The sequence below is a fragment of the Uranotaenia lowii genome, chromosome 3 (genome assembly GCF_029784155.1).
Source record: "Uranotaenia lowii strain MFRU-FL chromosome 3, ASM2978415v1, whole genome shotgun sequence".
In the NCBI taxonomy this organism is placed as follows: Eukaryota; Metazoa; Arthropoda; class Insecta; order Diptera; family Culicidae; genus Uranotaenia; species Uranotaenia lowii.
The window spans coordinates 293,958,735-293,985,980 of NC_073693.1; the positions used below are offsets into that span (position 1 = coordinate 293,958,735).

The 27,246-nt window shown below is 36.1% G+C and overlaps 1 protein-coding gene across 3 annotated transcripts in view; it reads left to right on the forward strand.

Annotated features, from left to right (window-relative positions):
• LOC129750871 (organic cation transporter protein) overlaps window positions 1-27,246 on the forward strand; it is a 221,245-nt gene that overhangs the window by 67,084 nt on the left and 126,915 nt on the right. The window contains exon 1 of one of the 3 annotated variants that reach the window (XM_055745996.1): window positions 22,106-23,499. The exons of the other annotated variants lie outside the window; for them this stretch is intronic. The gene's annotated coding sequence lies outside the window, so the exon portion shown is untranslated. Of the gene's footprint in view, window positions 1-22,105; window positions 23,500-27,246 lie in introns of those variants that run through there. 3 annotated transcript variants of the gene reach the window in all.

A 27,246-nucleotide genomic window follows, 5' to 3' on the forward strand; every position in this document is an offset into this window, starting at 1 on the left:
GACAAAAATGACAAAAATGACAAAAATGACAAAAATGACAAAAATGACAAAAATGACAAAAATGACAAAAATGACAAAAATGACAAAAATGACAAAAATGACAAAAATGACAAAAATGACAAAAATGACAAAAATGACAAAAGTGATAAAAATTACAAAAATGACAAAAATTACAAAAATGACAAAAATGACAAAAATAATAAAAATTACAAAAATTACAAAAATTACAAAAAATTACAAAAATTACAAAAATTACAAAAAATTACAAAAATTACAAAAATTACAAAAATTATAAAAATTACAAAAATTACAAAAATTACAAAAATTACAAAAATTACAAAAATTACAAAAATTACAAAAATTACAAAAATTACACAAATTACAAAAATTTCAAAAATTACAAAAATTACAAAAATTACAAAAATTACAAAAATTACAAAAATTACAAAAATTACAAAAATTACAAAAATTACAAAAATTACAAAAATTACAAAAATTACAAAAATTACAAAAATTACAAAAATTACAAAAATTACAAAAATTACAAAAATTACAAAAATTACAAAAATTACAAAAACTACAAAAATTACAAAAATTACAAAAATTACAAAAATTACAAAAATTACAAAAATTACAAAAATTACAAAAATTACAAAAATTACAAAAATTACAAAAATTACAAAAATTACAAAAATTACAAAAATTACAAAAATTACAAAAATTACAAAAATTACAAAAATTACAAAAATTACAAAAATTACAAAAATTACAAAAATTACAAAAATTACAAAAATGACAAAAGTGACAAAAATGACAAAAATGACAAAAATGACAAAAATGACAAAAATGACAAAAATGACAAAAATGACAAAAATGACAAAAATGACAAAAATGACAAAAATGACAAAAATGACAAAAATGACAAAAATGACAAAAATGACAAAAATGACAAAAATGACAAAAATGACAAAAATGACAAAAATGACAAAAATGACAAAAATGACAAAAATGACAAAAATGACAAAAATGACAAAAATGACAAAAATGACAAAAATGACAAAAATGACAAAAATGACAAAAATGACAAAAATGACAAAAATGACAAAAATGACAAAAATGACAAAAATGACAAAAATGACAAAAATGACAAAAATGACAAAAATGACAAAAATGACAAAAATGACAAAAATGACAAAAATGGCAAAAATGACAAAAATGACAAAAATGACATTGCCGTAGGATTTCTAACCACCAAGGCATGGCCGATTGAAAAACTACCAAACTAGAATCCGGTCACGAACACCCGTATCTCAGCTTCCTTTTGCTGCAGAAAAGATCGTAGCTGAGTACGTGAGATCTTTTAGACACTATCACACGTATGAGTCCTAATAAGGGTTATACTGCGCCCGAATATCGCGTTGCTTTTGAATCGTTGAGTTTTATGCACTCTTCTAACAGCTCTTGCTTTGTAACACTCCGTATTCTGCGCCAGAGTTATGTCGATGGGAATTAAGCCCGCGATGACAAAAGTTGCATCTGCTGCTCTGATGTGTGCTCCGTAATTTGGATCTGTTGCGCTCTATCTCTATGACGGAGCTCTACACAGAATTTTTTTTTGACTATTACGTGTCACTGAAAACTGCAACCTTTAAAATAAATCACCTGTAATTAACAAAACCTGTAATATTAAATAGTTTTCCTTGAAAGTTAACGAATATTCATTTATTATAACAGCAAATGTCCTGTAAAAAAGTTGTACACTAAAAATTAAATGTCACGTAATCATATTTCCGACCTGTAAAATTTCGGTAAGTTACCTGCTCCTTTTTGTTACATGACATTTGCGTCATTTTACAGGAAATAATTTTTGCTGTGTAGGCCGCTCCTCCGTATCATAGTTTCGATAGTGCTACGCTCACAAGGAGCCGTCTCTCGCTACTCTTTGGACCATGGCAGACATGCGCGCCAAAACTTAAGCGATTGTCGACCAAGGTATTTCAGCTGCTGTTTAGAAGATGTCGTGCTTCCTCCAACAGAAATCTTCATGTGCGGCACAACTCTTGTTGGTCACGAGCAGAACTTCGGTTTTATGGTGAGCTATCTTAAACTTAACTCCCTCCATCCAGACGCCAACTTTTTCTACGAACACAGTTGGCAGGTCTTTAACCTCATCGGTTGTTACGCCGGTGATCATGAGCACGATATCGTCAGCAAATCCGACTATCTGTATGCCTGCTGGTAGTTTCAGCGTGAACACCTCATTATACATGGCTTTTGGGCATTCAAAAGCACAAGTCTGAGTATGAAACCCTGTGGAACATCCACTGTTAGGACAGAAGATCATAACCCAGTTCCGGTTTCGTACGTCAGGATTCGATTTTCGAAGAAGCTCCCTATTATGCTGCAGATGATATCCTGTGAAGCGCTTTGGCAAAAGCTTCCCAGCTAGCATTGTTGAAGGCACCTGTCCGCTTCTTTTTATATGCGCGCTTTGCGTATTCTCCCACCATTCGGATGGCGTCCACCGTAGATCTTCCCTACCGAAAACCTGTCTGTCTGACTTTCCCTTTCTGTGTAGATAATAAGTCTGTTGAATATTATCCTTCCCACCAACTTCGTCGTTTTATACGGAATGAGAAAGAATTCCTCGTCGAGACACTTTTGTAGCACCACTCAGAAAGTATCCGGAATAGTCTGTACCACCAATTTCAGCACTGCATTTGGGATTCCGCCCAGACTTGTTATTACGTTCGTTACTGTTTTCCAGACACTTTTTGGTCGGCGACCTCGGGCCACCGAATCACGCCAGTGCAACTCTATAAGCTTGGCCTCATGGGTTGTCATCTATGCTCTGGCATAACGCTCTGTAACAGTTCTCTTTGCTTATTTTAAAAGCGCCACCACCCTGGCTGCTCGATAAACGGCACCTCTCGTTTCTCTATCGGCTTCGTTTTTCGCCAGTTGAGCTCGTCGTCTGGCTTTTAGGCAGCTAGTACAAAGCTCAGCAATTTTTGAGGTCCACCATTAACCTGGTCGTCGCCTCCACTTCTGTGTATTCCTTCTGTACATGGTCATGTCACACACCCTAGCGTACACCGCTGGTATCAATCACTGACGTTCTGACTGGTATTTCAAGCTTGCGATAGGGGCTGATAGATTCAGTGTTACGCAGCTCAACCTCAAGTCTCGCCAAGAACTCTAGTAGACTGTGGCCCCTAAGGGAGTACCCCAGTTTACCGTCCAAGCGTTGAAGTCTCCTTCTTTTACTACAGGGGCTCGTCCTGTCAGTTCGTGAGTGAGTTCATCCAACATTGTGTTGAACTCCCCGATAGATGCCGTTAATTTTAGCAATCGCGAATCCGTCCCAAGAATCTACTACTACCTTCTGGATAGGAAAACGTCCCGTGGCGTAGACAGCAGCTAAGCCAGACCTGTCCGCTGTACAATTACCGTTTCCAAACAGAATTCTGTTGGTTCTGATAAAAGCGCAACATCACACTTCTTGTCGCCTACCGTTTTCTCCAGCAGACTGCGCAACTTCACTATGGTTGAGGTTTAGCTGCATTATTTCCAGTTTTACTGGCTTGCTTTTGCCTTTATATAGACCGGGCAGTCCAAACCACTAGTTTCGTGGACATTGCCATTTGCCATCCGCCTGCTTGCATAACATGCATTTCGGCTGATTTTTACATTTTCGAGCGAAGTATCCCTCTTCACGGCATTTTCGACAGCTTCGTGACCGGTCAGGTCTATTGCAGCTTCGGGATAGATGACCAAAATTCCAGCAATTGAAGCAGCGTTGCATCTGCTTTGGTATCCTGGGCGTGTTGAATCGTTGCAATCTGCATAGCAACAAGTCACCATATGTTACCATATATCCGGTTAATAACTGCTGGATGAGACGTCCAATGGAGTGGATTCGTAAGCAGAAGCACTTACGATATCCGAAAGGTAAGGATAACTCAAAAATACTAAATTCGTAAAATTTGATACAGCGATTTTTGAGATATAGATTGGCGAATCTCGGTGTTTTTTGGCTTTAGTTTTATTGCGGTCCTTAATGTGTTAATTTTTGAATCGATTAAAAAAATAAGGGAATCAACAATTTTTTAACACTTAAAAGTCCGAAGTCATTATAATTTTTTGGGAGGCTCAAGATCTTTCAATTCACTAAACACAAACCATTTGTTCGTAATGCATTTAGTTACAGCTTTTTCAGTTTGGAGGTCCGATTTTTTTTCGAGCTTGGGGTTTCATGTGTTAAATGACATTTGCACTCACTGAAGACTATTAATTGAAAAAAAAAATCGTTAGACGTCTTTAAATTAAAAAAAAAACTGAAACTCTCTGATTCACAAAGTTTATCTTGTCGACAATAGACAGTTTCTGAATCTGGAACCCAGAGCTCAGAATTATGGATATCAAATTTGTTGTGAATATTGTACGCATGCGTTTGAAGACAAAAAAACAACTGGACACACTATCGAAAACCACATTTTGAAAACTGTTTTTTTTTCAAAATCTTATTATCGGGAAAAAAATGAAAATTGCCTCCATTGTTGTGGCTGTATGCCATTTTGGTAAACTTTGAACGATCATTTCATTTGGTAGATGTATTTGAATAAAAAAAAACAGAAAATAAAAAAATGTTATCCAGAAAAAAAGTGAAGTTCAAACTTTGTGAAAGAGTGCAACTGAAATACTGTAATATTTTGAATTTCGAGATAGGAGAAGCAAGAAAAATGTAGTTTGATAACCAATACGTCACAACGATTTTGAATATTGAAAACAATATCTGAAGGTCTACCGGACCCACAAGCTAATCTTCTTATTCATAACGCGTTGCTTGAGTGACAACCGGAAACAACTTTTTGTTTCTTACTCCAAACAGCTTATTTCTTCAATAAACAGGAGAGAAACACTTAAGCACACATCTCTCGGTAGCCTTAAATTGTTTGATTAGGGCCAAGATTAAGTAAGTCAGTAGTCGGTAGGTACCTACCCATAATTCTGTTGCTGATTGCAAAATAGTGTGAAACAAACGCTTCTGAATCGAGAGCCGCCCATGGAGCAGCTTCTTTTTTTGCTTCCTCAACGGGAGACCAATTTTCTAATATAATCATACAATCATCATCTGCAGCCGGAGATGTCGTTATTCCAATTTCCAAGCCTGCCGGTGGCAGCCAGCTTCTCAAATTCGGTCACACGGCAAATTGGCATATTTAGTAGGTACACATTCATAAATATTTTTCTTACATGGAGATTAGCGAGAGATAGAATAGGGAAGCTACAGAACATTGAAAATTGTTGGCCACCATCAGTTTTATTCCGATAATGGTTTACCAACGAGCTCGATTATTGACGCTTCCCCAACCCCAATAAACCACTTCTTCCTTTGAAGAACGCTCGGGTAGAAACGAAAAATAAATTAGACTATTGATTCGTCACCATGCGCGACCAGATTTGCTGAATCGCGTTCAGTCGCGGGGCGAAATTTCAATCCCTTAACCAGCCCAGTCAGTCAGGCAGCAGCATGAATAATCGGTGCAAATTCTTCGAAGGTAACTTTTCATCTTCCCCCAAAATGGCATTCAAATTTATTCTCCCAGGTAAGCGATTTTCTGTCACCGCACGGCTGAAGTCTGCAGAGTTTCTGATTTTCATTTTTTTTTGCGATCTAGGGTGATAAAACCTTTTTTTAACTATAACATTTTTTAATCATACAATATCTTTATGAAATATTCTTTTTATGTTCAATAAAAATATTTCGGAAATCTGAATTCTCATCTTTCTCGAGGAGGAATGAACTTAGGAGTTCTGTGTTTTCATTACGGAAATTTATATTCTAGATTTTGAACATACTACTTGTAATAAACTTACTTCAACATTGTGTCCACAGCTCCAGATTCGATCACATCAAGGATCATACCTTAAATGTCTGAGCTCGTTCACCTGAAACTCGTCCCCCATTTCTCCATCCTTCAGTCTCCAAAGCCCGGGCACGAATTTTGTTCTCACCGGTGAGAATTTTACCCCGTTTCGACTGAACAATGTGGCAAGGAACCTCTAGGAAAAAGAAGTTAACTGAGGGGATCAGAAGAGGAGATGATAATCTCCTTCTTTCAGTACTTTCTTGTTCCCAACGTGTTGATGATATGCGAATAATGCATATCCGACCAACCAGGCATTAGCATAATCGCGGCGTAAATATGATTTAACATGCACATATTTTGAGCGGGATGGTTTGTGATTCCTTTTTTCGATGGTTTTGTATCTCTTTAAAAAAAAATGAAACGATCCGCGAAGTATGATGTGTCAATATTGATTGAAATTGGGAAGGTAGGTACCTGTACTCAGGAACAGTTTTAGAAATCGGAAGGAACAATTTTGATGAGCTGGTTTACACGTTTGTTGACTGCAAAAGTCGTTAACGACGAAGGTATCTTCAATATATTGAGTTGGAATTGTTTGGTTTAGGTATGTTTTAGTCATTCAAATTCAGTTTGATCCCAAAATACAGTCCAACTATGTACTAATCCTTGCTTCATATAATGCTTCATATGATTTCTACACACTTATATAGAAAAAAAAACGGAATATTTCTAAAGAGAGAAAATAAAGGAAATACTCTATTTTAAACTATTTAATACTACAGGGTCCGGCAATTGAAGTGCTACATTGAAATAAACATAGAAATTGATCAAAACACCAACTTTTTATTACAAATTCATTCAATTTCTTTTGAAAACAAATTACTTTTTCAAAATTCACTGGTAAAGTGCGACTTATTTGCTTTTGAGTTTACCCACTCGCCGCAGACGGTCGGGGAACGCATCGTATTTATGAGGCCCGCAGGTGTTCTTGTGGTTTTTTTTTCCAGGCTGCCATGAGATGTCGCTTCAGGACCTCCACACCTCCACAGACTTCGGCCTCCAACATACTCCAAACAGCAAAGTCCATAGGGTTCAGGTCTGGTTAACTCGCCGGCCACTCGGAGCTCGAAATGAACTCTGGAAAATGTTGCGGAATCCAAAGTTATGTTTTCTTCGCTTTGTGAGACGGTGCCGAGTCCTGTTGGAAAACCCAATCCCTGGAACCAAAATGTCGACGTGCCCACGACGTGTTCGACGACATTCTGTAGAACTAGTTCCCGATATATATTTTGGTAGATCTTCACTCCTTCAGGGACAAAAACCAGCGGAATCCGGCCATCACGGGTGATTCAGGCCCACAGCATCACCGATGCTGGTTTCTGTCGCCGGGTGGCAGTCAGCAAGTCAGCATGACGTCGTGATCTGTCTGGCAACCAAACTCTGTCGTTCTGCTTATTCACGAACTGCTGTACGGTGAAGAGTTTCTCGTCGGTAAACACGATATTCTTCAACCTTTCTTCCGGCCCTCTTCAGCAGCGCCTTCGCTCTTTTTACCCGTTCTTGTTTCTGCTTCACCGTAAGGTCTTGAACTTGTTGGATCTTGTAGGACCGAAGTTTATCTTTCAGGATCCGACGGAGACTTTGATCCGATATGTTGAAATCCTCTGCCAATTTAGTGGCACTATGACGAGGATTTCTCTTAAAGCGCTTCTTGACGATCTTCGCCATGGCAGGTGTCACCACAGTGGGTCGGCGTCTCCCACCATACCGTTTTGTGGCACTTCCGGACAGATCACGAACTATTTATGTCCATCTGCCGTTTGCCAGTTAGAAACAAGGCAACCACAGCGCTACGTTTCTGTTCGAGATCCATTTTTCCGGATAACACTCGATTACAAAATAACACTTACATCCAATGATAGCTAAGACTTAATGTAAACAAAGCGACGAGGGGTCGTTCAATACTGTTTTGTGTGCAACGAAATAATTACTGTTGAAGTAATGTACCTAGCAGTTCAATTGCCGAACCCTGTAATAAAGTTTTATCCACACAGGTTTGAACAGTTAAAATTTAGCAGAAAAGTAAGATAAATAGCTATCGAAACATAAGCAGCATTATTAGCGATTAGTTTTTTTGTGGTTAAAACAGCTAATAAATTTGAGTTTCTTTTTCTCAATTTATGTTACAATAAATTAAAATAGGTATTAGCATTTCAATTGTTTACTGTCTTACTGTCTGAAATGTTCAAGGGGGCGTCCATAAATAACGTAACGCACTTAGAGGGTAAAGAAATAAACTCAAGCGTTACGGATTGTGGCATTGGGGAGAGGGGCGACGGTTATTCTCAGCGTTACGTAACATTTCTTTTCCTTTCAAATATTTCATTCTCGTAGCAATTTCCATGTTACGGCATCACAATTTGTTTTCAATTATGGTACAGAGAGCAAATAAAAGTCAACTAAAAACATTCAAATTTAACATGATTTGAACTTGTTTACATCCGTAATTCTTTAAAAGGATTAGAGACAGATATACTTGGGCTCGGTATTGCATTTCAGTGAAATTATCGTTGGAAACCCGAGTACAACAAAATGAAATATTTTTTGTATCACAAGTTATACCTCTTGAAAACAGAAAATAATAGCCAGAACAATAGGTTACATGCATAGCATAGCATTTTCTGCGGAATTTTTAATTGAAATTTTTGTGAAATTACAACAAAACTGCTAAATTTTATGCAATTATAAATGCAGAATACGCACCTTTTTGTAAAGAGATTGACAAGAAAATAAAATTTAATATATATTTTACTATCATAATTCATAAGTGTACACTCAATGTTAGCCCTCTCCAAAAAACGACTTTTTCTACTGCTTAGTACAAGATGGCAGCCCCATAAGATCAAAGTAGTCGGCGGGAACAACTGACGTTAAATTCTCAAGCTACTAAAAATTTTCGAATATTATCTTTGTTTTTTCAAAAGTTTTCAAGAATATTGAAAAAAATATATAAGAAAATTTTGGTGCTTTCGAGTTTGTGGGCATGTAAACAAGAGAAAGGAGGACTAAGTATTGAAAAATCAACTGTATGTGTATAAAGTGATTGATCAATAATGAAGTAATAGGGTTTGGATTCTTTCGACTCTCAGATAAATCTGGTCTGTTTGCTGATTCCGAAAGAGGCTCCTAGATCCCACAGCGAAAAATATCCAAGCTAAGTATTCTCTTTTATTGAGTGTACCGATTTGAAACCTCTCTTATTTAGAAGAAACTGTGAATTTGTATCTTTAATCGACACGATGAAATTGTCACACACAAAATTGATTCGCAAAATTCGAGTTTTCATCCGATTGCCGTCAATTTTTTTTTTTGAAAAATAACTATTAAACTTCATTTTACTATTTTACTCGTATTCTATTTACAGTCCATACGCAAATGCCCGTACCTTGGCCTTAACCCCGGCCATAAGATTCTGCACAACCTGTGAATCAACCCTTTTTGGCATGTAAACCCATACTTTCTTCAGTTCCTCAACTATCTTCACTACCTCAGGCCGTTTAAGAAGGTGCTGCTTCATAATCGCCCAGTATTTCTCAATGGGGCGGAGCTCCGGAGTGTTGGGAGGGTTGAACATTTTCGGCTCGAAATTGACCTTATTGTCCGCATACCACTTCAGCACGCCCTTGGAGTAATGGCATGAGGCCAAATCCGGCCAGAAGATTCTTGGAACGCTGTGGGCCTCCAGGAAAGGAAGCAGTCGCTTCTGGAGGCACTCTTTCATGTACACCTGTCCGTTCATCGTGTCCTGGGTCACGAAAGGTGCACTCCGCTTCCCGCACGTTCAGATGGCTTGCCAAACCAGGAATTTATTCGCAAATTTGAACATCTTCTGAGTGCGGACATGCTCCGTAAAGATGAACTTATTCTTGGCCGTGATGTTATGTTATATGTTTCGTTGTCCATGATGCAGCATTCAACTTTCGTCATCATGTTGAGGTACAACTTCCTGGCATGGGTTTTGGCGGACTTGCTCTGCTTCTCGTCGCGATTAGGGACCTTTTGTACCTTCAACTTTCGAAGCCCAGCCTTGGTTTTGGCCTTCTGGACAAAACTTCGGCTTAGGTGCAGCTTCTTAGCCACATCCCGAACGGAGGCGTTCGGGTTTCGGTTTTAAGGTGTTTTACGGAATTCTTTTCCTTCACTTTTGGGCTTCCAATCGGTGGTCAATTGTTCTTCGAACCGCTTAATCACTCGCGACACCGTGGAATTCGCGATTCTCAACGTTTCAGCAATAGTACGATGCGAAAGATCCTTGTTCTAGTGATGAATGCGCAAGATTTTATCACGCACGAGCTGTTATTTCGACTCCATTTCCGCGAGTTTTGATCCCAGGACATTAAAACTTGCAGGATGTAAACAATGCACTATGAACTAAATCCACCCAAATTTTTATTAGGTTCTACCCAACGGTTAAAAAGTTAAAAAAATTTCAAAGTGTGGCAATTTCATCGTGGACATCCTTTATTGGTTAACAGTTTTCACTCATCATCGCTCAGGTTCACACAGGTTCACGCATCATCGCATTTTCCGGTATATCGTTTCAATTTTAAGTGCAAATTTATTTCTCTTTTTAAGAAAACCCTTTTTCAATATTTTCATTTTTCGAAACAATTTTGAGAAACAAAAAGGCTATCATAGACGAATCTTCATTATAATCCGCATCTTAATTTTTTGTCAAGAAATACATGAAATACAGTTCACAGTTCTTACACGGTAATGTTATATTTATAAAAATCGTGACAAATTTAATCTATTTTGTATTAAAATTACCAGTTTTAGAAAGTGACCAGCGTTTATAGGGAACGATAGTTTAAAATTGCATAATATTTCAAGCGAGTGTTTTTCAACTTTTACTGACTTCATTCGTCCTTGATTACAAAATGAAGCCTTCGTGATGATATGATGAAATTCGATAATCTGTACATTTTTTTATATGCTTCCTACTATATTTGATGATTTTTTTTAAGTATTTTTGAAATTTTATTTATATATTTACATTCTAAAGAAAAATACTAATTCTCTAAAAATACATGGAAAGTGGCAAAACACAACAATTTGAACGCGTGTTTTCTCGAAAATCTTTCCAACATACAGATAGATGGTAAAAGAAAATTTAATATTTTGATAAATATGTGTATGAAAATGAATGCTTTACATACACCACTCCCAATTTATTAGCAAATGTGGGCTTAATTGCTAAAATTCGTACCGCACAGGCTAAATAAGCTTATCAGTATTTTAAGCAACATTGCAAACTTTGATATTCACATTACCCGTCATCCGACATTGTTTTTTTAACACTTTCTTTGAGACTGAAAACGCCAAAAATCATAACACATAGGTATTTATTGAATTTTATGATAAAATCTGTATTCTTTTTAATAGGCGTATTAGGACAGTTTTTTTAAGGGATTTTAAGCATCAATGGCTAATTCATCCTGAATTTGATTGTGTCACAGCTGTACAATTTCCCTTGCCACAATATTCAAACCGGTGCAACATTTTTCATGTGTTGCGCTACAAATCATTGCCTCATATCTATGCAACGACAATCCTGAGGGTGTTGCAACGAAATGTTGCACATTAGCATTCTCGGCGTAATGCACTCGTCTTGTTGGTATCTAACTGTTTTGTTTTGGTGCTATCTCTCTCTTGCTGGTCATCGGTATCAAATCGTATGCACAGGCACGAATTATCTCTCCGAATGAATGTTTCTCTCAACTCAGCCTCACTCAACCTGGCCCACTACCAGACCCACCCTCTAGATGCATTATAAACCTGCTATATTTCAAATGCATATGCAACATTGTTTTCACCACACTCTTTCATACTCGCCGACAGCATTGCACACGGAGTTCATTCGACATTTCATGCTCCCGGTTATTTGAATCGGATTTCTCTCACCGAAGAATTTTCCTTTGCTGGGAGGAAAATCTAGAGATAGAATAATGAACTTCGCTCAGCATCCCCCCATTCCACACTTTCTCTCGGCTGAAACGTGCTTTCGGTTGCTATCATGTGCGCCGTTGATGTAAGCGAAAGGCAAAGAGAGGGAAAATTGGGTTAGTTGTTTTTTGCTTGTTTACATGGGCTGTATGAAAATAAACATGATTGCGTTCGGGGCCCGGTTGCCATATTCTTACAGCTGTTTTGCCCTAAGCGAGCACAATTTATAGGAGAACATTCAGCTGATACGTTTGAATTGTTTATGATTAAGAGCTTTCTATATGTAAACAGGAAAGTAATCATGTCAAATTAAATTTATCCTGATAATTATATAATTATTACTCGAAGATGAAACACTAATTATTTTCCTATAATTACTTAATGCTGCATAGTTTGTTTAGTTAGCCTCTACATATTTCCTCATTTGGACTTAAAGGCAACATACGGAACATAAAAAAAAAACATAATGAACATAATGATTAACGGAGAATTTGTGTTTTTTTTTCAATTCCAAAAACCAAATCAAAAACACAGCAATTTGGGATTATTCAAGGAGGCGATTGCCTGGAGGTATTTTCTTTGTATTTGCAACGGGACTGCTCAACTATTAAAGGCACTCAAAACTGTTGCTTTAGTTTCTTTTAACACGACGCTCTTTGTTTATACAAAAAAGACAATCGTTAATATTGTTTTATTCTCTAAGCTACCGAACCAGACCAGGGCGGAATCCCAACCCTCTTACTTAAAATATATGCACATAATTTCAACTGCAGTACTTTGACTATAGACTTCACTGGGTTTCTATCAATTTCCTGCAAATTGAATCACATGAATTCATGGGATAGCTCAACAACTCATGTGTTCTTCAGGGTAGCAAACTTGATCTCCTGCTTTTTCCAATTCTTTTAGACGAAGGTTTCCAGAATTTTTTCCACACGTATCTGGGTCGGACAAATCCGGGCTATTTTATATAAATCATGGCAAAATCCAGGCAACAAAAATATCATGGTAAAATCTGCTGAAAAGTTTTAATGAAAACTTTATAGTGTGTTTATAGTGTGTTTTAGGTTTCCAAAAAACCTTGTATGATTATTTTTATGAAACTTGCTCAAGAAATTTCGATGGCTTTGGACGGATAAATAAAAAAAAATACAACGAAGTTCGTTTTTTAGTTTGATTTGTGCAAATAAAGTGAAGAATTCCGGGCAATCTGACAAGCCTTTTTTATAGACGATATCTTACAGGAGAGTGCAGACCGACATACGCTTACGTCTTAAAATTAGAGTAGCTTAAACTATCTTAATTATCAGCAATTTGAAAATTGGAGTAAAATTAATTTTATCAGCTTATCCTACAATTGGTTTCAGTTACCCAATGAATATTGGTCGTCTTTAGAAGGCTTTAAAAAACACTGTTTCTTCGTGAAATTAACTCAGCCGTAGTTACTACATTTACTACACATTAGCCCATTTCATTTCAGAAACTACTCGTATACCACATTTCAAGTTTGGATCGAACAAAATCAAAGCCAGCGAAGGCAAATTTTTCAATCCACAATTGAAAATTCTTCCATTAAACTTCTTATTAACTCTTCGAGTACAGTCTGACGAAGATGACAATTTTGTGGCATGGAATTTCATCAGGAACATTGATTAAAACACGATCCTTATTCTGGAAGAACAATTTGGATTTATTGGTGTGTAATCTATAATGCCCAACCGCATTTTTCGAAAATAGAAGAGGCTTTATATAACTTTTTTTATCAAATGAAGTTGTTTTAATCCGTTCAGTGGGTTATGTTTTAATTTGCGTAAACTGCTTTATGTGCGAAAATGTATTTAAAAGTTTTGATTATTTAAAACATTGATTTGTACTCTTTGAGCATCAAAGGTCTTAAGACTTCTAAAATGTGAGGCAAAGGAGAGCAAAGAATCAAAGAGTTTTCAAAAAAAATTTGCGAAAATTTGTGTCAAAATATTAAAATATAATTCATTTTCATTTTAAGTTGCTTTCCGTCTTTAAACAGTAAAGCCTTTTTGAAAACTCTTTGCTTCAACAGGGATAACGTTTAAGGAAAAGAGCTAGTTTATCAAAGAAGAAATTTTGATGGTATTGATTTGCCTTCAATATTTTATTCGATCTATTTTATATGACGTTTATCAAATGCCTCATAGAAATAGGAGTTTCCTTAGGAAATGTCTAGGAGCATAGGAGGTGTAGGAAAACCATGATCGCACCATTTACTAAAATGGATTTTGATCTCTACCTTTCACCAACTAACACAACTCCTTTCTTGGATACTTGAATATGGATTCGCAGACGTATAGACGGTTTCCATAGTTGATGATAGTTCTGACTATTTCAAAAAAATGTTTTTGGAGTATGCAGGAGTGAGAGGTTGCTAGTTGAACTTAAAGAGTATCTAACTAACAATCCTTCCCTTTCCCCCATTGACTTCTAGGACGTGGCCGGCGCCGTTATTATTCAGATAAATCATATAAAAAAGGGAGAGCATCAGTTTTGTTCAATGAGAATGGCTGCTAATCCCAAGCACCATTCTTTTGGACTTTGTGCAAAATTGATGCCACGCCAGCGATCATGGAATTCGAAATGTATAGTTTGAAATCAAATGTAAAAAATACTTCATTCCTCTAAAATCGATTTAAAAACCAAAACCTGTAAATTAAGCATTTCGAGTTCAATGATTAAAGGTGGATATGAGTAGTCAAACAAGCTATGCTAAGCTTAGCTAAGCTTTTTTATCAAATGAAGTTGAAGTATTTTTTTGGAAAAATCTTGCAATTCTACACTGCTTCAAATATTGAAGATAATACTTCTCCTCTCATGGCGACAGTTAAAAATACTGAAAGAATTAAAATCAAATCAAACGAGCTATTTTTTCTATCCATGACGTTATTGATAAACATTAGATATACCTAAAAAAATTTCTATTGTAAAATTAGTTGTCCACATCTTAAAATTTATATGAAAACAAAAATGTTCACAACAGTTTATTTGCAAAGCTGCAAATTTTAATTTCGGAAAGTGGAACAAACCAAAGAGAAATTTTGATTTTGACACTTGTTATTACCAGCATTAATGTTGTGTAATGCAGATCAAGTACTGATATGTATATTGTGATAATTTTCATTTTTCCAGCATTATCATATTATGTTAACCTTAAATATGTAAAAGGTTAAAGTAGTTATGACAACAAATTATATACATCCAACGTTAATTTGAGACCTTTGAGCTTTTAATTTTAAGTAGTTAAAAGCTCAAATGTCTCAAATTAGCTTAAAGATCATAAAAACTTAACAAAAAACATGCACACAGATTTTCAGAGAGAATCACAGCTATTTTTTGTCTAAAACCTAGTTTTTATCGGCCTAGCACACTATTTTAAAGATTCTGTACGTTGGATTTCAAGACAATGAACATTTCATTTACCGTTTGAATAAAAAAAAGGAATTGAAGTGAAAATTGAAAATTTGTGTAGTATAATGTGTTCAATTTCACACGTTTAGAAGAAAACGGCACTACTTCTCAAAACTACGAGCAAAATACAAACATCATTTTTAACAAGTTTTCTTTGCTTAATTTTCTTAACAGATCGGAGATACCCTGGATTCTTTTTTTTTAATTCCGTTTTTACGCGGTTTTATTTTAAACGATAATTTTCGAAATCGTTCCTATGTGGTCAATAGGCTCGAACGTAGGTTCTCATGGATCGGAATGGTCAATTTCATCCAGACCACTTAAGAACGGTCAATTGGAATTTATCGATTTACAGTCTTTACTGGCCATTTACTTGATAAAACAACTGTTTTGGGAATGCTTTATTAGAATTTTGAAGACGATATATTTTTTAATAACACAACCATAGTAAAATAAATAGAATCGAGTGTTTCTCGTTTTCTTGAAAGTCTCATCAAAAAATCATAAAAATAAAAAAAAAGTTCTAACAAAGTCATCCACACCAGGGTGATTTTCCAACCGTTGTACAGCAAAGTACATGATTTTGGTTTTAATGCAGTATTTTGGTTATTTCATCCTAATTCGCTTAATTTTTAGTTGTTGATTTTTCTCATACACGCTAAGTCAACAAGATTCAAAAGTGTAAGGGCTCGAAAAAAGTGACATTAAAATTTAAAAAAAAAAACCATTTAAAATAGATTGCCTGTGTCCAAGTTGCACAGGAAAATTGATGTGGTGCCTAATGTTGTCCGATTTTTTGCCAATTGCTTATCTTAAAATTTTTCCAAAGGCTCAGCCACCATGTAATATAAGGAGCTGATATTTGGAGCGGATGCTTTTTATGAGAACTTATAGTTTAAATGCAATCCAATGTAGAGACGGGCTCTTTTAAAGGGGGTCGTCCATATAAACTGTGCAACGCATAAAGGAAAAATTTGGACCTAAAATCTAAAAAAAATTAAAGAAATATCGACTATTTTTCTATTTTTACTCTCAAAATGATATTCCACCGACAGTTTAATAAAAGTAAATAGTTTAAAGGCATTAATTTACAATGTAATCTGTCAAAAAATTACATGTCCTACAATGAACAAAATACTACAGCCATAAGTTCTTCGAGTGACATTTTTGCGTAGAATCAGATCGCATACAATTAATTTGCTGTCTTGTTCTCCGGTACGCACCGGATTAAGCACAATGGAGACCCCCGAGCCCTTCGTCACAGTCGGGCAGATTCCAGCCAGCGTCAACAGTCGTTCCGGCCCTGTGTTCGAAGAAGGCAACGGGCTCTCCAGCCTGTGCGATCATGCAAGTACATATTTTCGATTCCCAATGCGTTCAGTGATAGCTCCTCGCCTTCCAGAATACGCCCCTTAAACCATCGTACTATTGCATGTTCAACACATTATACTAACCCGCACGGTATGCGACTGTATTATCAAAATGTTCGTGGGCTGTAATCAAAAATCTCCGAATGTTTCATCTCAACATCGGAGCTCAGTTACGAAATCTACACCTTTACTGAAACCTGGCTTGACTATTCGGTACCTTCAAGTCAACTTTTCTGTTCAGATTACGTTGTTTTTCGTTGCGACAGAAGTATTTCCAACAGCAGGTGGGGTGGAGGAGTTCTCATGGCTATATCGAGAAAATTTAACTCATCCATCGTTACAATTGGGAATACCAGTAGCATCGAAAACTTGTGGGTGAAAGTGTCCTATGTACATTAGACCGCTGCAAAAAATGACTTTTTGCTCCCATATGTTTTTTCGATGCTTTTTGGGTCCCCAAGCATGAGTGTAAAATTTGAGATGATTTGGTTGATTCCTGAGTTAGCGCAAGGCGTTTCAATTTTGTATGGAAATTTGTATGGAAGAAGAAATTTTTGCACATTAAATCATCCAGAAAATTCAAATAAGCTTGAAATGATGTCGGTCTTTAATTTTTGGTTTTTACTATTCTTAAGCTTCATTTTTTGTTTGCATGACAAGCAGCTAAGATTTTCATGGAAAAAGTTATAACAATTTCAAAATAAAAAATCTGAATCCATTGAAAAGTATTCAAAAATAGCAGACTTTGCTTGCTAGAGCTGTTGATAATTTCATTAAATGTTATGGCAAAGATTATATTAATCAATATATTCTCTGGCAATGCAAAGCAGTTTTTTGAGATTTTTTATTTCCATCCTACTGTTACACAGCTTTCAAAAAAGCAGTCAAAAACGATATAATTAAAGTAAAGAATTTTGAAAACAAAAATTTTATATAACATTTAATATCTTTTCTGGGGTACAATTTAGGTTTGTGCTTTGTTCGCAAGAAATGTACTGCAAGAATCAAGGAACATTTTTCATCCAACGTTATATTTTTTGGAACTTTCAGAAAATCTCTGGCGATTTTTGAATGAAAAATTTTGTTTTCCCATACAAATTTCCATACAAAATTAAAACTCGTTGCGCTAATTCAGGACTAAATGGATCGCTTAAAAAAAATTATTGCTATTTCTGGCAACAAAAACAACCAAAAAAAGTTATGGGAGGTGTAAAAATTTAAGAATTTGAAGTTTCCATACAAAGCTTGCAGCGGTCTAATGTACATAGTTTGGTTTTAATCGTATTAGCGTATATTCCACCGGAAAAAAGCCAGGATATCTCCATTCTAGATCTTCATGTGAATGCTCTATCGGAAGCTAGATTGCAACATCCTTCATGCGGTATAATTTTTATTGGCGATTTTAACCAACCTCAATTATTGTGGATCCCTTGTCAAGGCAACTACTTGTTGATCGATCCCTCATGGGTGATAAGTGCGGCAAGTGCCTCTCTAGTGGATGGAACTATTTTAAATGGAATGCATAAACGTAATGGTGTATGGAACTTTCATAATCGAACGCTGGATTTAGTCTTCACCGATGAATCTATCTTCATCAGCACCATCATCGAGGCCAATGAAGTTGTTGTTCCCATAGACGTGCATCATTCTCCGTTTGAATTCGATATTTCGTTCCCGAATCCTGTAGCTTTTATTGAGGACTTCGACTCATCCGCTCGTGACTTCCGTCGTGCTGATTTTGAGGTATTGAACCGAGCGCTATCTGAAATTGGCTGAACGAACCTTCAAAGATGTGCTGATGTAGATATGGCTGTCAGTACATTCTGCTCCATTTTGAGTGAAGTTTTCGATAATTCTGTACCACTGGTAAGACCTCCTCTCCGACCTCCTTGGACAAATAGTCGCCTAAAACAGCAATCTGATCTTCGTAGTAATCCAAAAACGTTCTGGAAGTTCGTTAACACCAAGAGGAAGGAGTCTGGTCTACCTGCGGTGCTTCATTTGAACGACAGAACCGCCGAATCTTCTGCCGAGAAATGTAACCTCTTTTCCAACCTCTTTTCCAGTGTTTTCCTAATATAATCGTTAAGTACAGATCAAATCAATGCAGCGGTATCATTATTACCCAGAGATGTGTTGACATTGACGTCTTCGCTGACGACTCCATTCCAACTTCAGGGGTACCACAAGGCAGTAATTTGGGCCCATTACTGTTTACGCTGTTCTGCAATGATATTAACATGCTTCTTGTTGGATGTGGAGTACTCCTGTATGCGGATGATCTGAAAATATTTCTGACCATAAACAGCCTTACTGATTGCCACGAATTACAACAATACCTCGATACAGTAGTGAACTGGTGTGCAGTCAACCTTCTAGTTTTGAGTGTTGCTAGGTGTTGTATCATAACATTTGAACGCAGGAAACAACCTTTCGTGCACGATTATAATATTCTGGGCGAACAATTGCATCATGTAGACCAAATTAAAGATCTTGGTGTTATTCTAGACAGTCATATAACTTTCAAGCACCACTACTCTGCAACTATCGAGAAAGCTAACCGGATGCTGGGATTTATCTTACGTTTGAGCAAAGAATTCACTGATCCTGCCTGCCTGCGAGCTCTATACTGCTGTTTGGTTCGTTCAACATTAGAATCTGCAAGCCTAGTGTGGTGGCCATTTGAAGCTGTGTGGATTGCGCGTTTCGAAGCAATTCAAAGAAGATTCGTACGATATGCTCTTCGGGAGTTGCCTTGGGAGAACCCTCTTAACCTGCCACCGTATGCTCAGCGTGTGTCCTACTGGGACTTCACACACTCTCGTCATGCCATCGGCCAGTTACTGTTCGTGGCGAAGGTTTTACGAAATGAAATCGATTGTTCATGGCTTATTTTATCTACGCCCCTGAAAGAGCTCTGCGAAATCGTGACTGGCTTTCACTAGAATCAAGAAGCACTCGGTATGGTAGTAACGACCCTTTACGTTCCGCAAAAATTAGCGTTCTACGTTTATTGACTTCAATGTATGTACAACAACCTTTAAACGGCAGATTGAATCTTATTTAACCCTTCATTTCATGATTTTTTATTTTTCAATAAAATTCATTTTGAACAGTCAGAAATTATGTGTACATGAAGAAAAAAAATTAAAATAAAATACGGTTTTTCACTTTTACCATACATTAATTGTTGCAAATTTGTTACTTTATGAAACGAAGGGTTAAGTGACGAATTGAGAAATAATAATTAGAAACATCATCGTTCGTGCAATGTAACTTTTCAGTAACCTTAAATTAAGTATATCATTAAGACAATCATGTCAGATGGTTTTTAAAACAATAAAACAATAAAACAATAAAACCTTTTCTACTTAGAATTTCAAAAGCTTAGAATTTCAAAAGCTATTAAAATATCTATCCTTGCTTAAAACTCTTGTTAAATAATAATTTGGGAAATGAGTTCCTCTTCGTTACTAAAACTTTATAGTTTCAGCATCTATCTTGTAATTAGTAGTTAGTGGGATTTTAAGGTGTTTTTTTAGGAATTAAAGTATCAGGAAATAAAAATTTCTCTAGCCGGTTTTCGGTTAGTGCATTGATGTATTTTATTATGAGAATGAAATTCAGAGAAGTTCATTAATTTCTAATTTAAGTAAATCATTCATATCAGAGCTCGTTTAACGTTTTTAATACATTTTATTCAATTTTCGGTCGTTTCAATGCGATTTTCAAAAAATTTCCTAATGGCTCATACCTTGTTCTCAATCCGCTCAACCAGCATTCTTCTCGGTTGATAAAATTAAATTCACCAGTATGAAATTATAAACAAGTAATCTCAGAAGCGGTTTTGATAAAATCTGTCATTTTCATAGAACTCAACCTAATGTGACATTTTTGCGTAGAAACATCAGCATAGAGACAACCTCCTTGATGCAAATTTCGAATAAGTTCATAACAAAGTATACTTGACGTGTTTTAATTCAAAAGTTAACATTAAAACTGGTCGTGTCCAGCAATAAAGTGAAAATGACCCAAAAGTCACATTGGACACTATTGTATATTTACCCCTATGAAGAAGATGTCATTATATAAAATAATTGCTTCTTGTTTCACTTGGAAGTTGGTTTATTTCAATATGCTGCATGAGTATTAATTTAAAGCTTAGGAATGCACTAAACAATGCTCTTAATTTCAGATCGTTCGACTGATTCATGCTCAAGATATGCAGTTTTGTATAAAGAAACGTTTATTGATTTTCATTTAGGCGGGAATTTGTAATGTAGCATTTCACCAATATTCATGAAACATTCAAATAACATTGGCGTGTTTGCCAATAATATTTGCAACCGGCCGGGTCGGACTCTTCTCATTTTTTTTTATTAAATATCCGGACAAACCCGGATGAATTCGGGCAATCTGGCAACCTTATTCTATAGGGATCGTATTTTTTTCGAAATTAGGTGTTAAAATTGTGTTGAGCAAAACATTTTTTTCCACTCTTTGTCCCACCTCGTTAACCTCAATTTACATTACACACTATTTTTTCAAATCCTCCCTCAATTTTTGGAATTCTTAAATAGTATTCTATATCTTCAATACCTTCAATATCTTTATGCCACCAAAATCACGATCGTGCTTAGGCAAATCAAATGGCAAAATGAAAGTGCACGAAATTGACTGAAATAATAGGATCGAACCACGTAGATTTTTGTAAGGAAGTTAACAGGATCAGGAACAGGAAGTTAATAGGATCGAATCACGTGGATTTTTGTAAGGAAGTTTTGGCATTAAAAACATCCAATGCAATGAGATTTCAGAAGCAATTGTTGTAGTCGAATTAGATTATAAGCTGGCGCCCCAAACCTGGTATTTACTATTATTTTCTTAACACATCTCAAAGTAAAACTTCTACGATACAACGATAATGTTTTCGTAGAAAGGGTTAACAGGGACATCGGAAAATGTTATTATTTTTGTTCCGATCCTCAAACCTCTTTCTCATTCTCGAGCCGCAACAATATCAATTCCGCCTTACTCAAGCCAAAATACGTTATCAAAACAACACGTGTATTAAACCGACAACGAACCAAGCTGGCGGAAAACAAACCACTCTCTCGTTTTCTCACCAGTTCATTTCTCAGATGCTGATTGCATCTGAGAGATTCATCCGAACGGCGGCGACCGGAGATAAAAAGGCATCCCCCCGCATTTCGCTCGCTTCCAAGTCGTGGGGGGATGAATGCTGCCAGATTGCTGCGAATGCTGTCAGTTACTGACCGAAAGAACGAACGAATCCGAATTTTCGTTACAGCAACCAGCAAGCTGCTACGTTACTTGCTAGTCTGATGGACCATCAAAGAGTTTGCAAAATATCACCAGTAGGTAGTCAGTAGCTTGGGTTCAGTTTACGGTGTGAATTCGTTCGGTTACGACGTGTTTTTTTCTCTGGGACGGAAGATTGGGACGACGACGACACTTTTCGGGGGCATCTTCTCTTACTCCAGCATCGCCGGACCGGAAGCTGTCTGTGACCGTTGTATGTCTCTTACTGTTGCGAGTTGTGTTTCCACACACGTGGTGGTGCAGTGGTTTTTTTTAGTGTTCCCTACCCTGAGGGTTTGACTCAAAGAGCTCATTGAAAAATTTGAAGAAGATTTGAGAATTTGCGTTTTCGGGTTTTCTGGGGGAGTGTCACTCATTCACATATGTGGTTGTGTGTTTTTGATTGTGTGTAAGAATCCATTGTTTGGTTCTCTAGTGTTTGGCCTTTTTGGAGCTGCCGGAAGAGCACCTGAAGCCAATCTATACGCGTACTCGTACGTTCGGTCAATTGACATTGCTGAATTGTTGTCATTCTCATATGAAAACTTATTTACACACGGGAAAAGGGGAGAATGAGCAACATAGTTTCGGCCAAGGGCAAACTCTAGCTAGCCGAACCCCATTCGAATCGCGCGTTGTGCGTTTACAAATCTGGCATTGAGTGACAGGTTGGCAAACTCAGATTTGTAATTATAAGAAAGGGACATCAGCAGGGGGAAAACGTGCACAATCTACAAATTATCCAGCCAAAAGCAAAGATTCTAACTAAAAGAGAGAAAAAACCCTCCGAACTGGTCAAACAGATCCCTGACCATTAAAACAACACACGATTCGAGGGAAGGAGATTTTCCGGCTGTCATCACACCCTCGCGTTGAGTTTTTGGGCGGGAAAACACTTTCGAGTAACGAACCGAGATACTTGAGAGCTCATATCTGCTCTAAGTGAAAAGTGTTTTTATTTATCAAAACTGGCGCCACGTCCGTTCAAGTGAAGTGAAGTGAAGTGGAAATTAATATCTCTTAGTTGGGGTGAATGTAAACCGGTGAAAAGTTCATTGTCAAGACTTGGACAAGGTTTTGTTGCCCCCTCTTTTTTCGGCGAAAGGGACACCCACACGTGCTCCCACTATTTTGGGGGAAATATTCCATTTAAGTATCCGGCCAATTTCGAACCGGAACGTTCTACGTGAATAAATAGAAGTGCGACGTAGAAAGTGATTGTTTTTGGATGCTGTAAAACGGTGGGTGGCCACCGCACATCTGGAACGCTTCAGTGAAAGTTGTTGTTGTTGTCGTTGTTGATGTTTTTCGTCGGAATTCAGTTTGGTCAGAAGAAGCAGAAGCAGATAAGAGGTGTTTTGAAATTCGTGTTTGTGGTTCGGGAGCTGTAAAACCCGTCAGTGAAATTCCCGGTTCTTACTGAGAGTCGAAGACATTCCTATCGCTGTTTTCGCCGATTACTCGGTAATAAATTTTAAATTCATTGACAGGTAAGAGCAAAACATTGTCTTGTTTGTTGCATACTTCCTGCTGGGAAAGTGGAAGATGAATTGTTCAAAATATTATCGCTTGTGTTTACAACTTATTTATAGTTACTGACGAATGAAGTTTTTGAAAGAGTTAATCATCGCTAATCACATTCAAACATGCCAAATATCACAAATAAATAAACTGCTGGAAAAAAGTTACAAGTTTGGCAAAAAAAACAAAGTGAAAAATGAAAATCAAATTCTGTTTACTTGAAGCTTGATGTATGAGCTTTCATACTTGGAAAACAGTTCTGTTGGGAAACTCATTAGGCCGGAACAAATATCAATTTCTTCTTTTGTCACCCCCCCCCCCCGTAATTTCCAAAAATTCGAAGGGGGGGGGGGGGTTTAAGTTCGAAGTATTTCATGGGAATTTCGTGAAATTTATCAAACATCCGAAAGATAACAAGAGCATAAAACAAATTGTGTAAGATGACCACACTGAACTGAGCGCCATGAGGATATTTCTAAACAACAGTAATCAGATCTCTTGTAATTCATATTCTAGGAAAAAAGAAGCGAGTTTGATTGACTTAAATGAATTCCTTGGATTATAACTATAAATTATAGTTCTAAGTTCTAAGTTTGGACAGTTTGCCATATCCAAAAGAAAACCAATCACGCCTGACAGGATATCGCATGGAACAGTTTTTGCACAGTTCTAAATCCAAAACATATTTTGACTACACTCTAAGGAAGTGAGCGTATTCATCGAGGGACCCCAAGTTTAAATGCAACACCTTCTTTAAACTTCTTTGGGCGGTTTCTGAGTATTTGAATAAACCTCATTTCAATAGATTTTTTTTTTGAAACACTTCACACTTTTGTAATGTGTTATCATGTGATAACACATTACAATCGTTCTTTTCACTCCCTACTTTTCTTCATGTTCAGACCGAAGCTTTCCTTCAATATGCTGAAAATAACGATCCGATAACTTTGGCATATTTCGTCCCGGAAGTGACAAGATTGGCTATGGCTACAACCCAGTGTCCCCGAAAAGATTCTCGTATGTATTCCTTTCATGTTGAGACCAATAGCTTTCTTCTAATATGTCACAAGTCTCGATCCGATAATTTTAACTTGGTATTTGCGGAGCCACTTATCCTTATTTATATTTCAATAGCAAAAAATGAATGTTGAGAAAAAATAATTTCGGGATCCATTGGCAACAAAATTTGTCTTTATCGATTCGAACTTTCGACAATAACAAAGATTCACATCTGGACCGGACTGGAATTGTTTCTAGATTTTTGGTCAACATCTGGACAAGCCCGAATAAACCTTCGAAATTTGGAAACGGGATTCATTTTTAACATTCCACGGAATAATAATTATAGTCCACTTGTACAGCACGAATGGAAACACACGGGGTCTCTTCATTGACAGCTTGATTAAGAGATGCTGTAGATTCAATCAACTTTCAAGATAATGTTACCCTTCAACTTAAATTTCATTTAGTAGATAATTGATTCAGTATCTAATTATAAATCACAAGATGTACGAGTGTTAGGCGAGTGCTGGATCAATTTTGCAAACTATCTATCGCACTGCATTTTGTTCAATTATAAAAAACAGCTTTCCGGTTAGCTTTCAGAAGGCGCTTGCGGAAATAAACACCTTCGCGTCCAATTTTCACCGGGCACTAGCTGACTCCATGTGCTTTGCTTCACCTTTCAAAAATAAATATTATTTGTAAAAATTATTATATTTAGGATTTTTTTAAAGTAAAATTCCAAATGAAATTCAACATAATTCAGAAGCAACAACTTTGAAATGAGCGTTGCAGCTGATTTTAAGGATTGTAATACAAAATTGATTTCATATAATTTCCTGAAACTTGACCTCTAAATTTATATCCAAGATCTGAAACTTTTAATCTGTTTTCGTAGCTTTATGAGTTCTTTTATTATGCCAAAAAGTTTGTTAGTCAGACATTATTTAGAATGTGCAAGGCTTCTTATATAATTTCAAGTACAATGTCAATTGGAAAATAATAAAGAAAGTGGCTACGAAATATATTGAGTTCAATTTTTTAAATCGTACAAGTGAAATTATCCTTTTACTTGCTCTGTGGCTCCATTTCGAAATACTTGTTTTCAGTTTTGAATTCTGACACTTAATTTCTTTTTGAGTTCGTATTTAAAAATTTAAGTTTTTAATTGATTTTGAGTGTGAGTGAGCATTTTCCGCTAAATGTATTAAATAAATTAAGTCATTTAAATATTTTGCAATTTTTATAAGTTTTGCTTCACTATTTTGATGAAATTGTTGTGATTCAAGTTGGATGCTATTTTTTTTTTAGAAAATGTAGATTGCAACTTTGTTTATTTGTTCTTTTATAAATTCCAAGAGATTATTTAAATCAATTTTTTTCATTTGGTCAAGATTTTCTCAGGTCAATTTACTTCAAATATTGAACCGCAAGTGAACAAATTTGAAAGGTCTCAAATTGAGACTGAAAACAACGCAGATTTTCAGAAAAGAATAATTGATAAATTTTGAAGAGATAGTCATAATAATTGAAACGCATCTCCTAGAGCAGAATAAATTGTCGGTGCTTCAGAAATGGGAATGAAATTGTTGAATAAAGTTCTTGTTTAGCCTGAAAAAAATGAAAATTATGGTTTACGTTTGTCAAACTGTTCAAAGTTGTTTTCTCTTAAATTTAGCAAAAAGTATGAGAATTTAAGTTTGCAGTTGAAATAGATTTTTTTTTATCCTTTGTATTTTTACGCTCATGATACAAGTTTAAAAAAATATAATAATCAGGAATGTATCTACATATGTTGAGGTTGTCAGAATTTTTTCAGCACATATCCGGGCCTAACAAATCCGGGCAATTTGATCTAAAATCCTGGCAAAATCCGGGCATTTGATTTCGAAATTGTTGACCAAATATGCAAGCAATATCAGGGCAAATTTGATCGAAATATAAGAATTACTTAAATAAAATCAAGAAAAATAACTTCAAAACAAATTCTTTTCATCGAAACTTATCAGCTTATTTCAAATCTATTTTTTTGTCTTCAAAAAACCATCTTATGCATATTTTTATAAAACTTTCTCGAAAAATTTTGTTTTGGGCGCATAAATAAAATAAATTTACAACACAATTTGTTTTTTTTATGGTTTGGCAAACCAAGTGCATAGATCCGGGCAAAATCCGAGCTTTTTTCAAAGAAATCCGGACAACCGGGCCAGACCGGACTTTTCGCAAATTTTGTATTAAATGCCCGGGCAAACCCGGATAAAACCGAGCAATCTGGCAACCTTAAGCTAGGTTCGAATGGCAAAAATAAAACGCTTTCAACGAAGAGCTTGATTAAGCAGCGCTAACCTCGCTTGGTTTGAAGTAGTTGGTGAGGAGTCTCCTAAAAAACCCTGAAGAGCTTCTCATTTCTTTACCCAACAGAGGCCATTCTTTATGAAAATAAATTTACGAACTTCTTAAAACTATGTTTTGTTATATTTATTTGCATGGGAGAGCGGGGAATCATGGGCCACTTTTTTCGTTGTTCCATAACTTCTTTATTATAAAAGATATAATGAAAATAAAAAATGGTATGGTTTTCTACATTTTCAAGGTATCATAAGGTATTTTTTTTAAATTTAAATAACTTATTTTCCCCAAATTCTGACTGTTTAAAAAAAAGCAATATTTTTTGGATTTTGAAAAATGGTGGGGAATCGTGGGCCACAAAATCC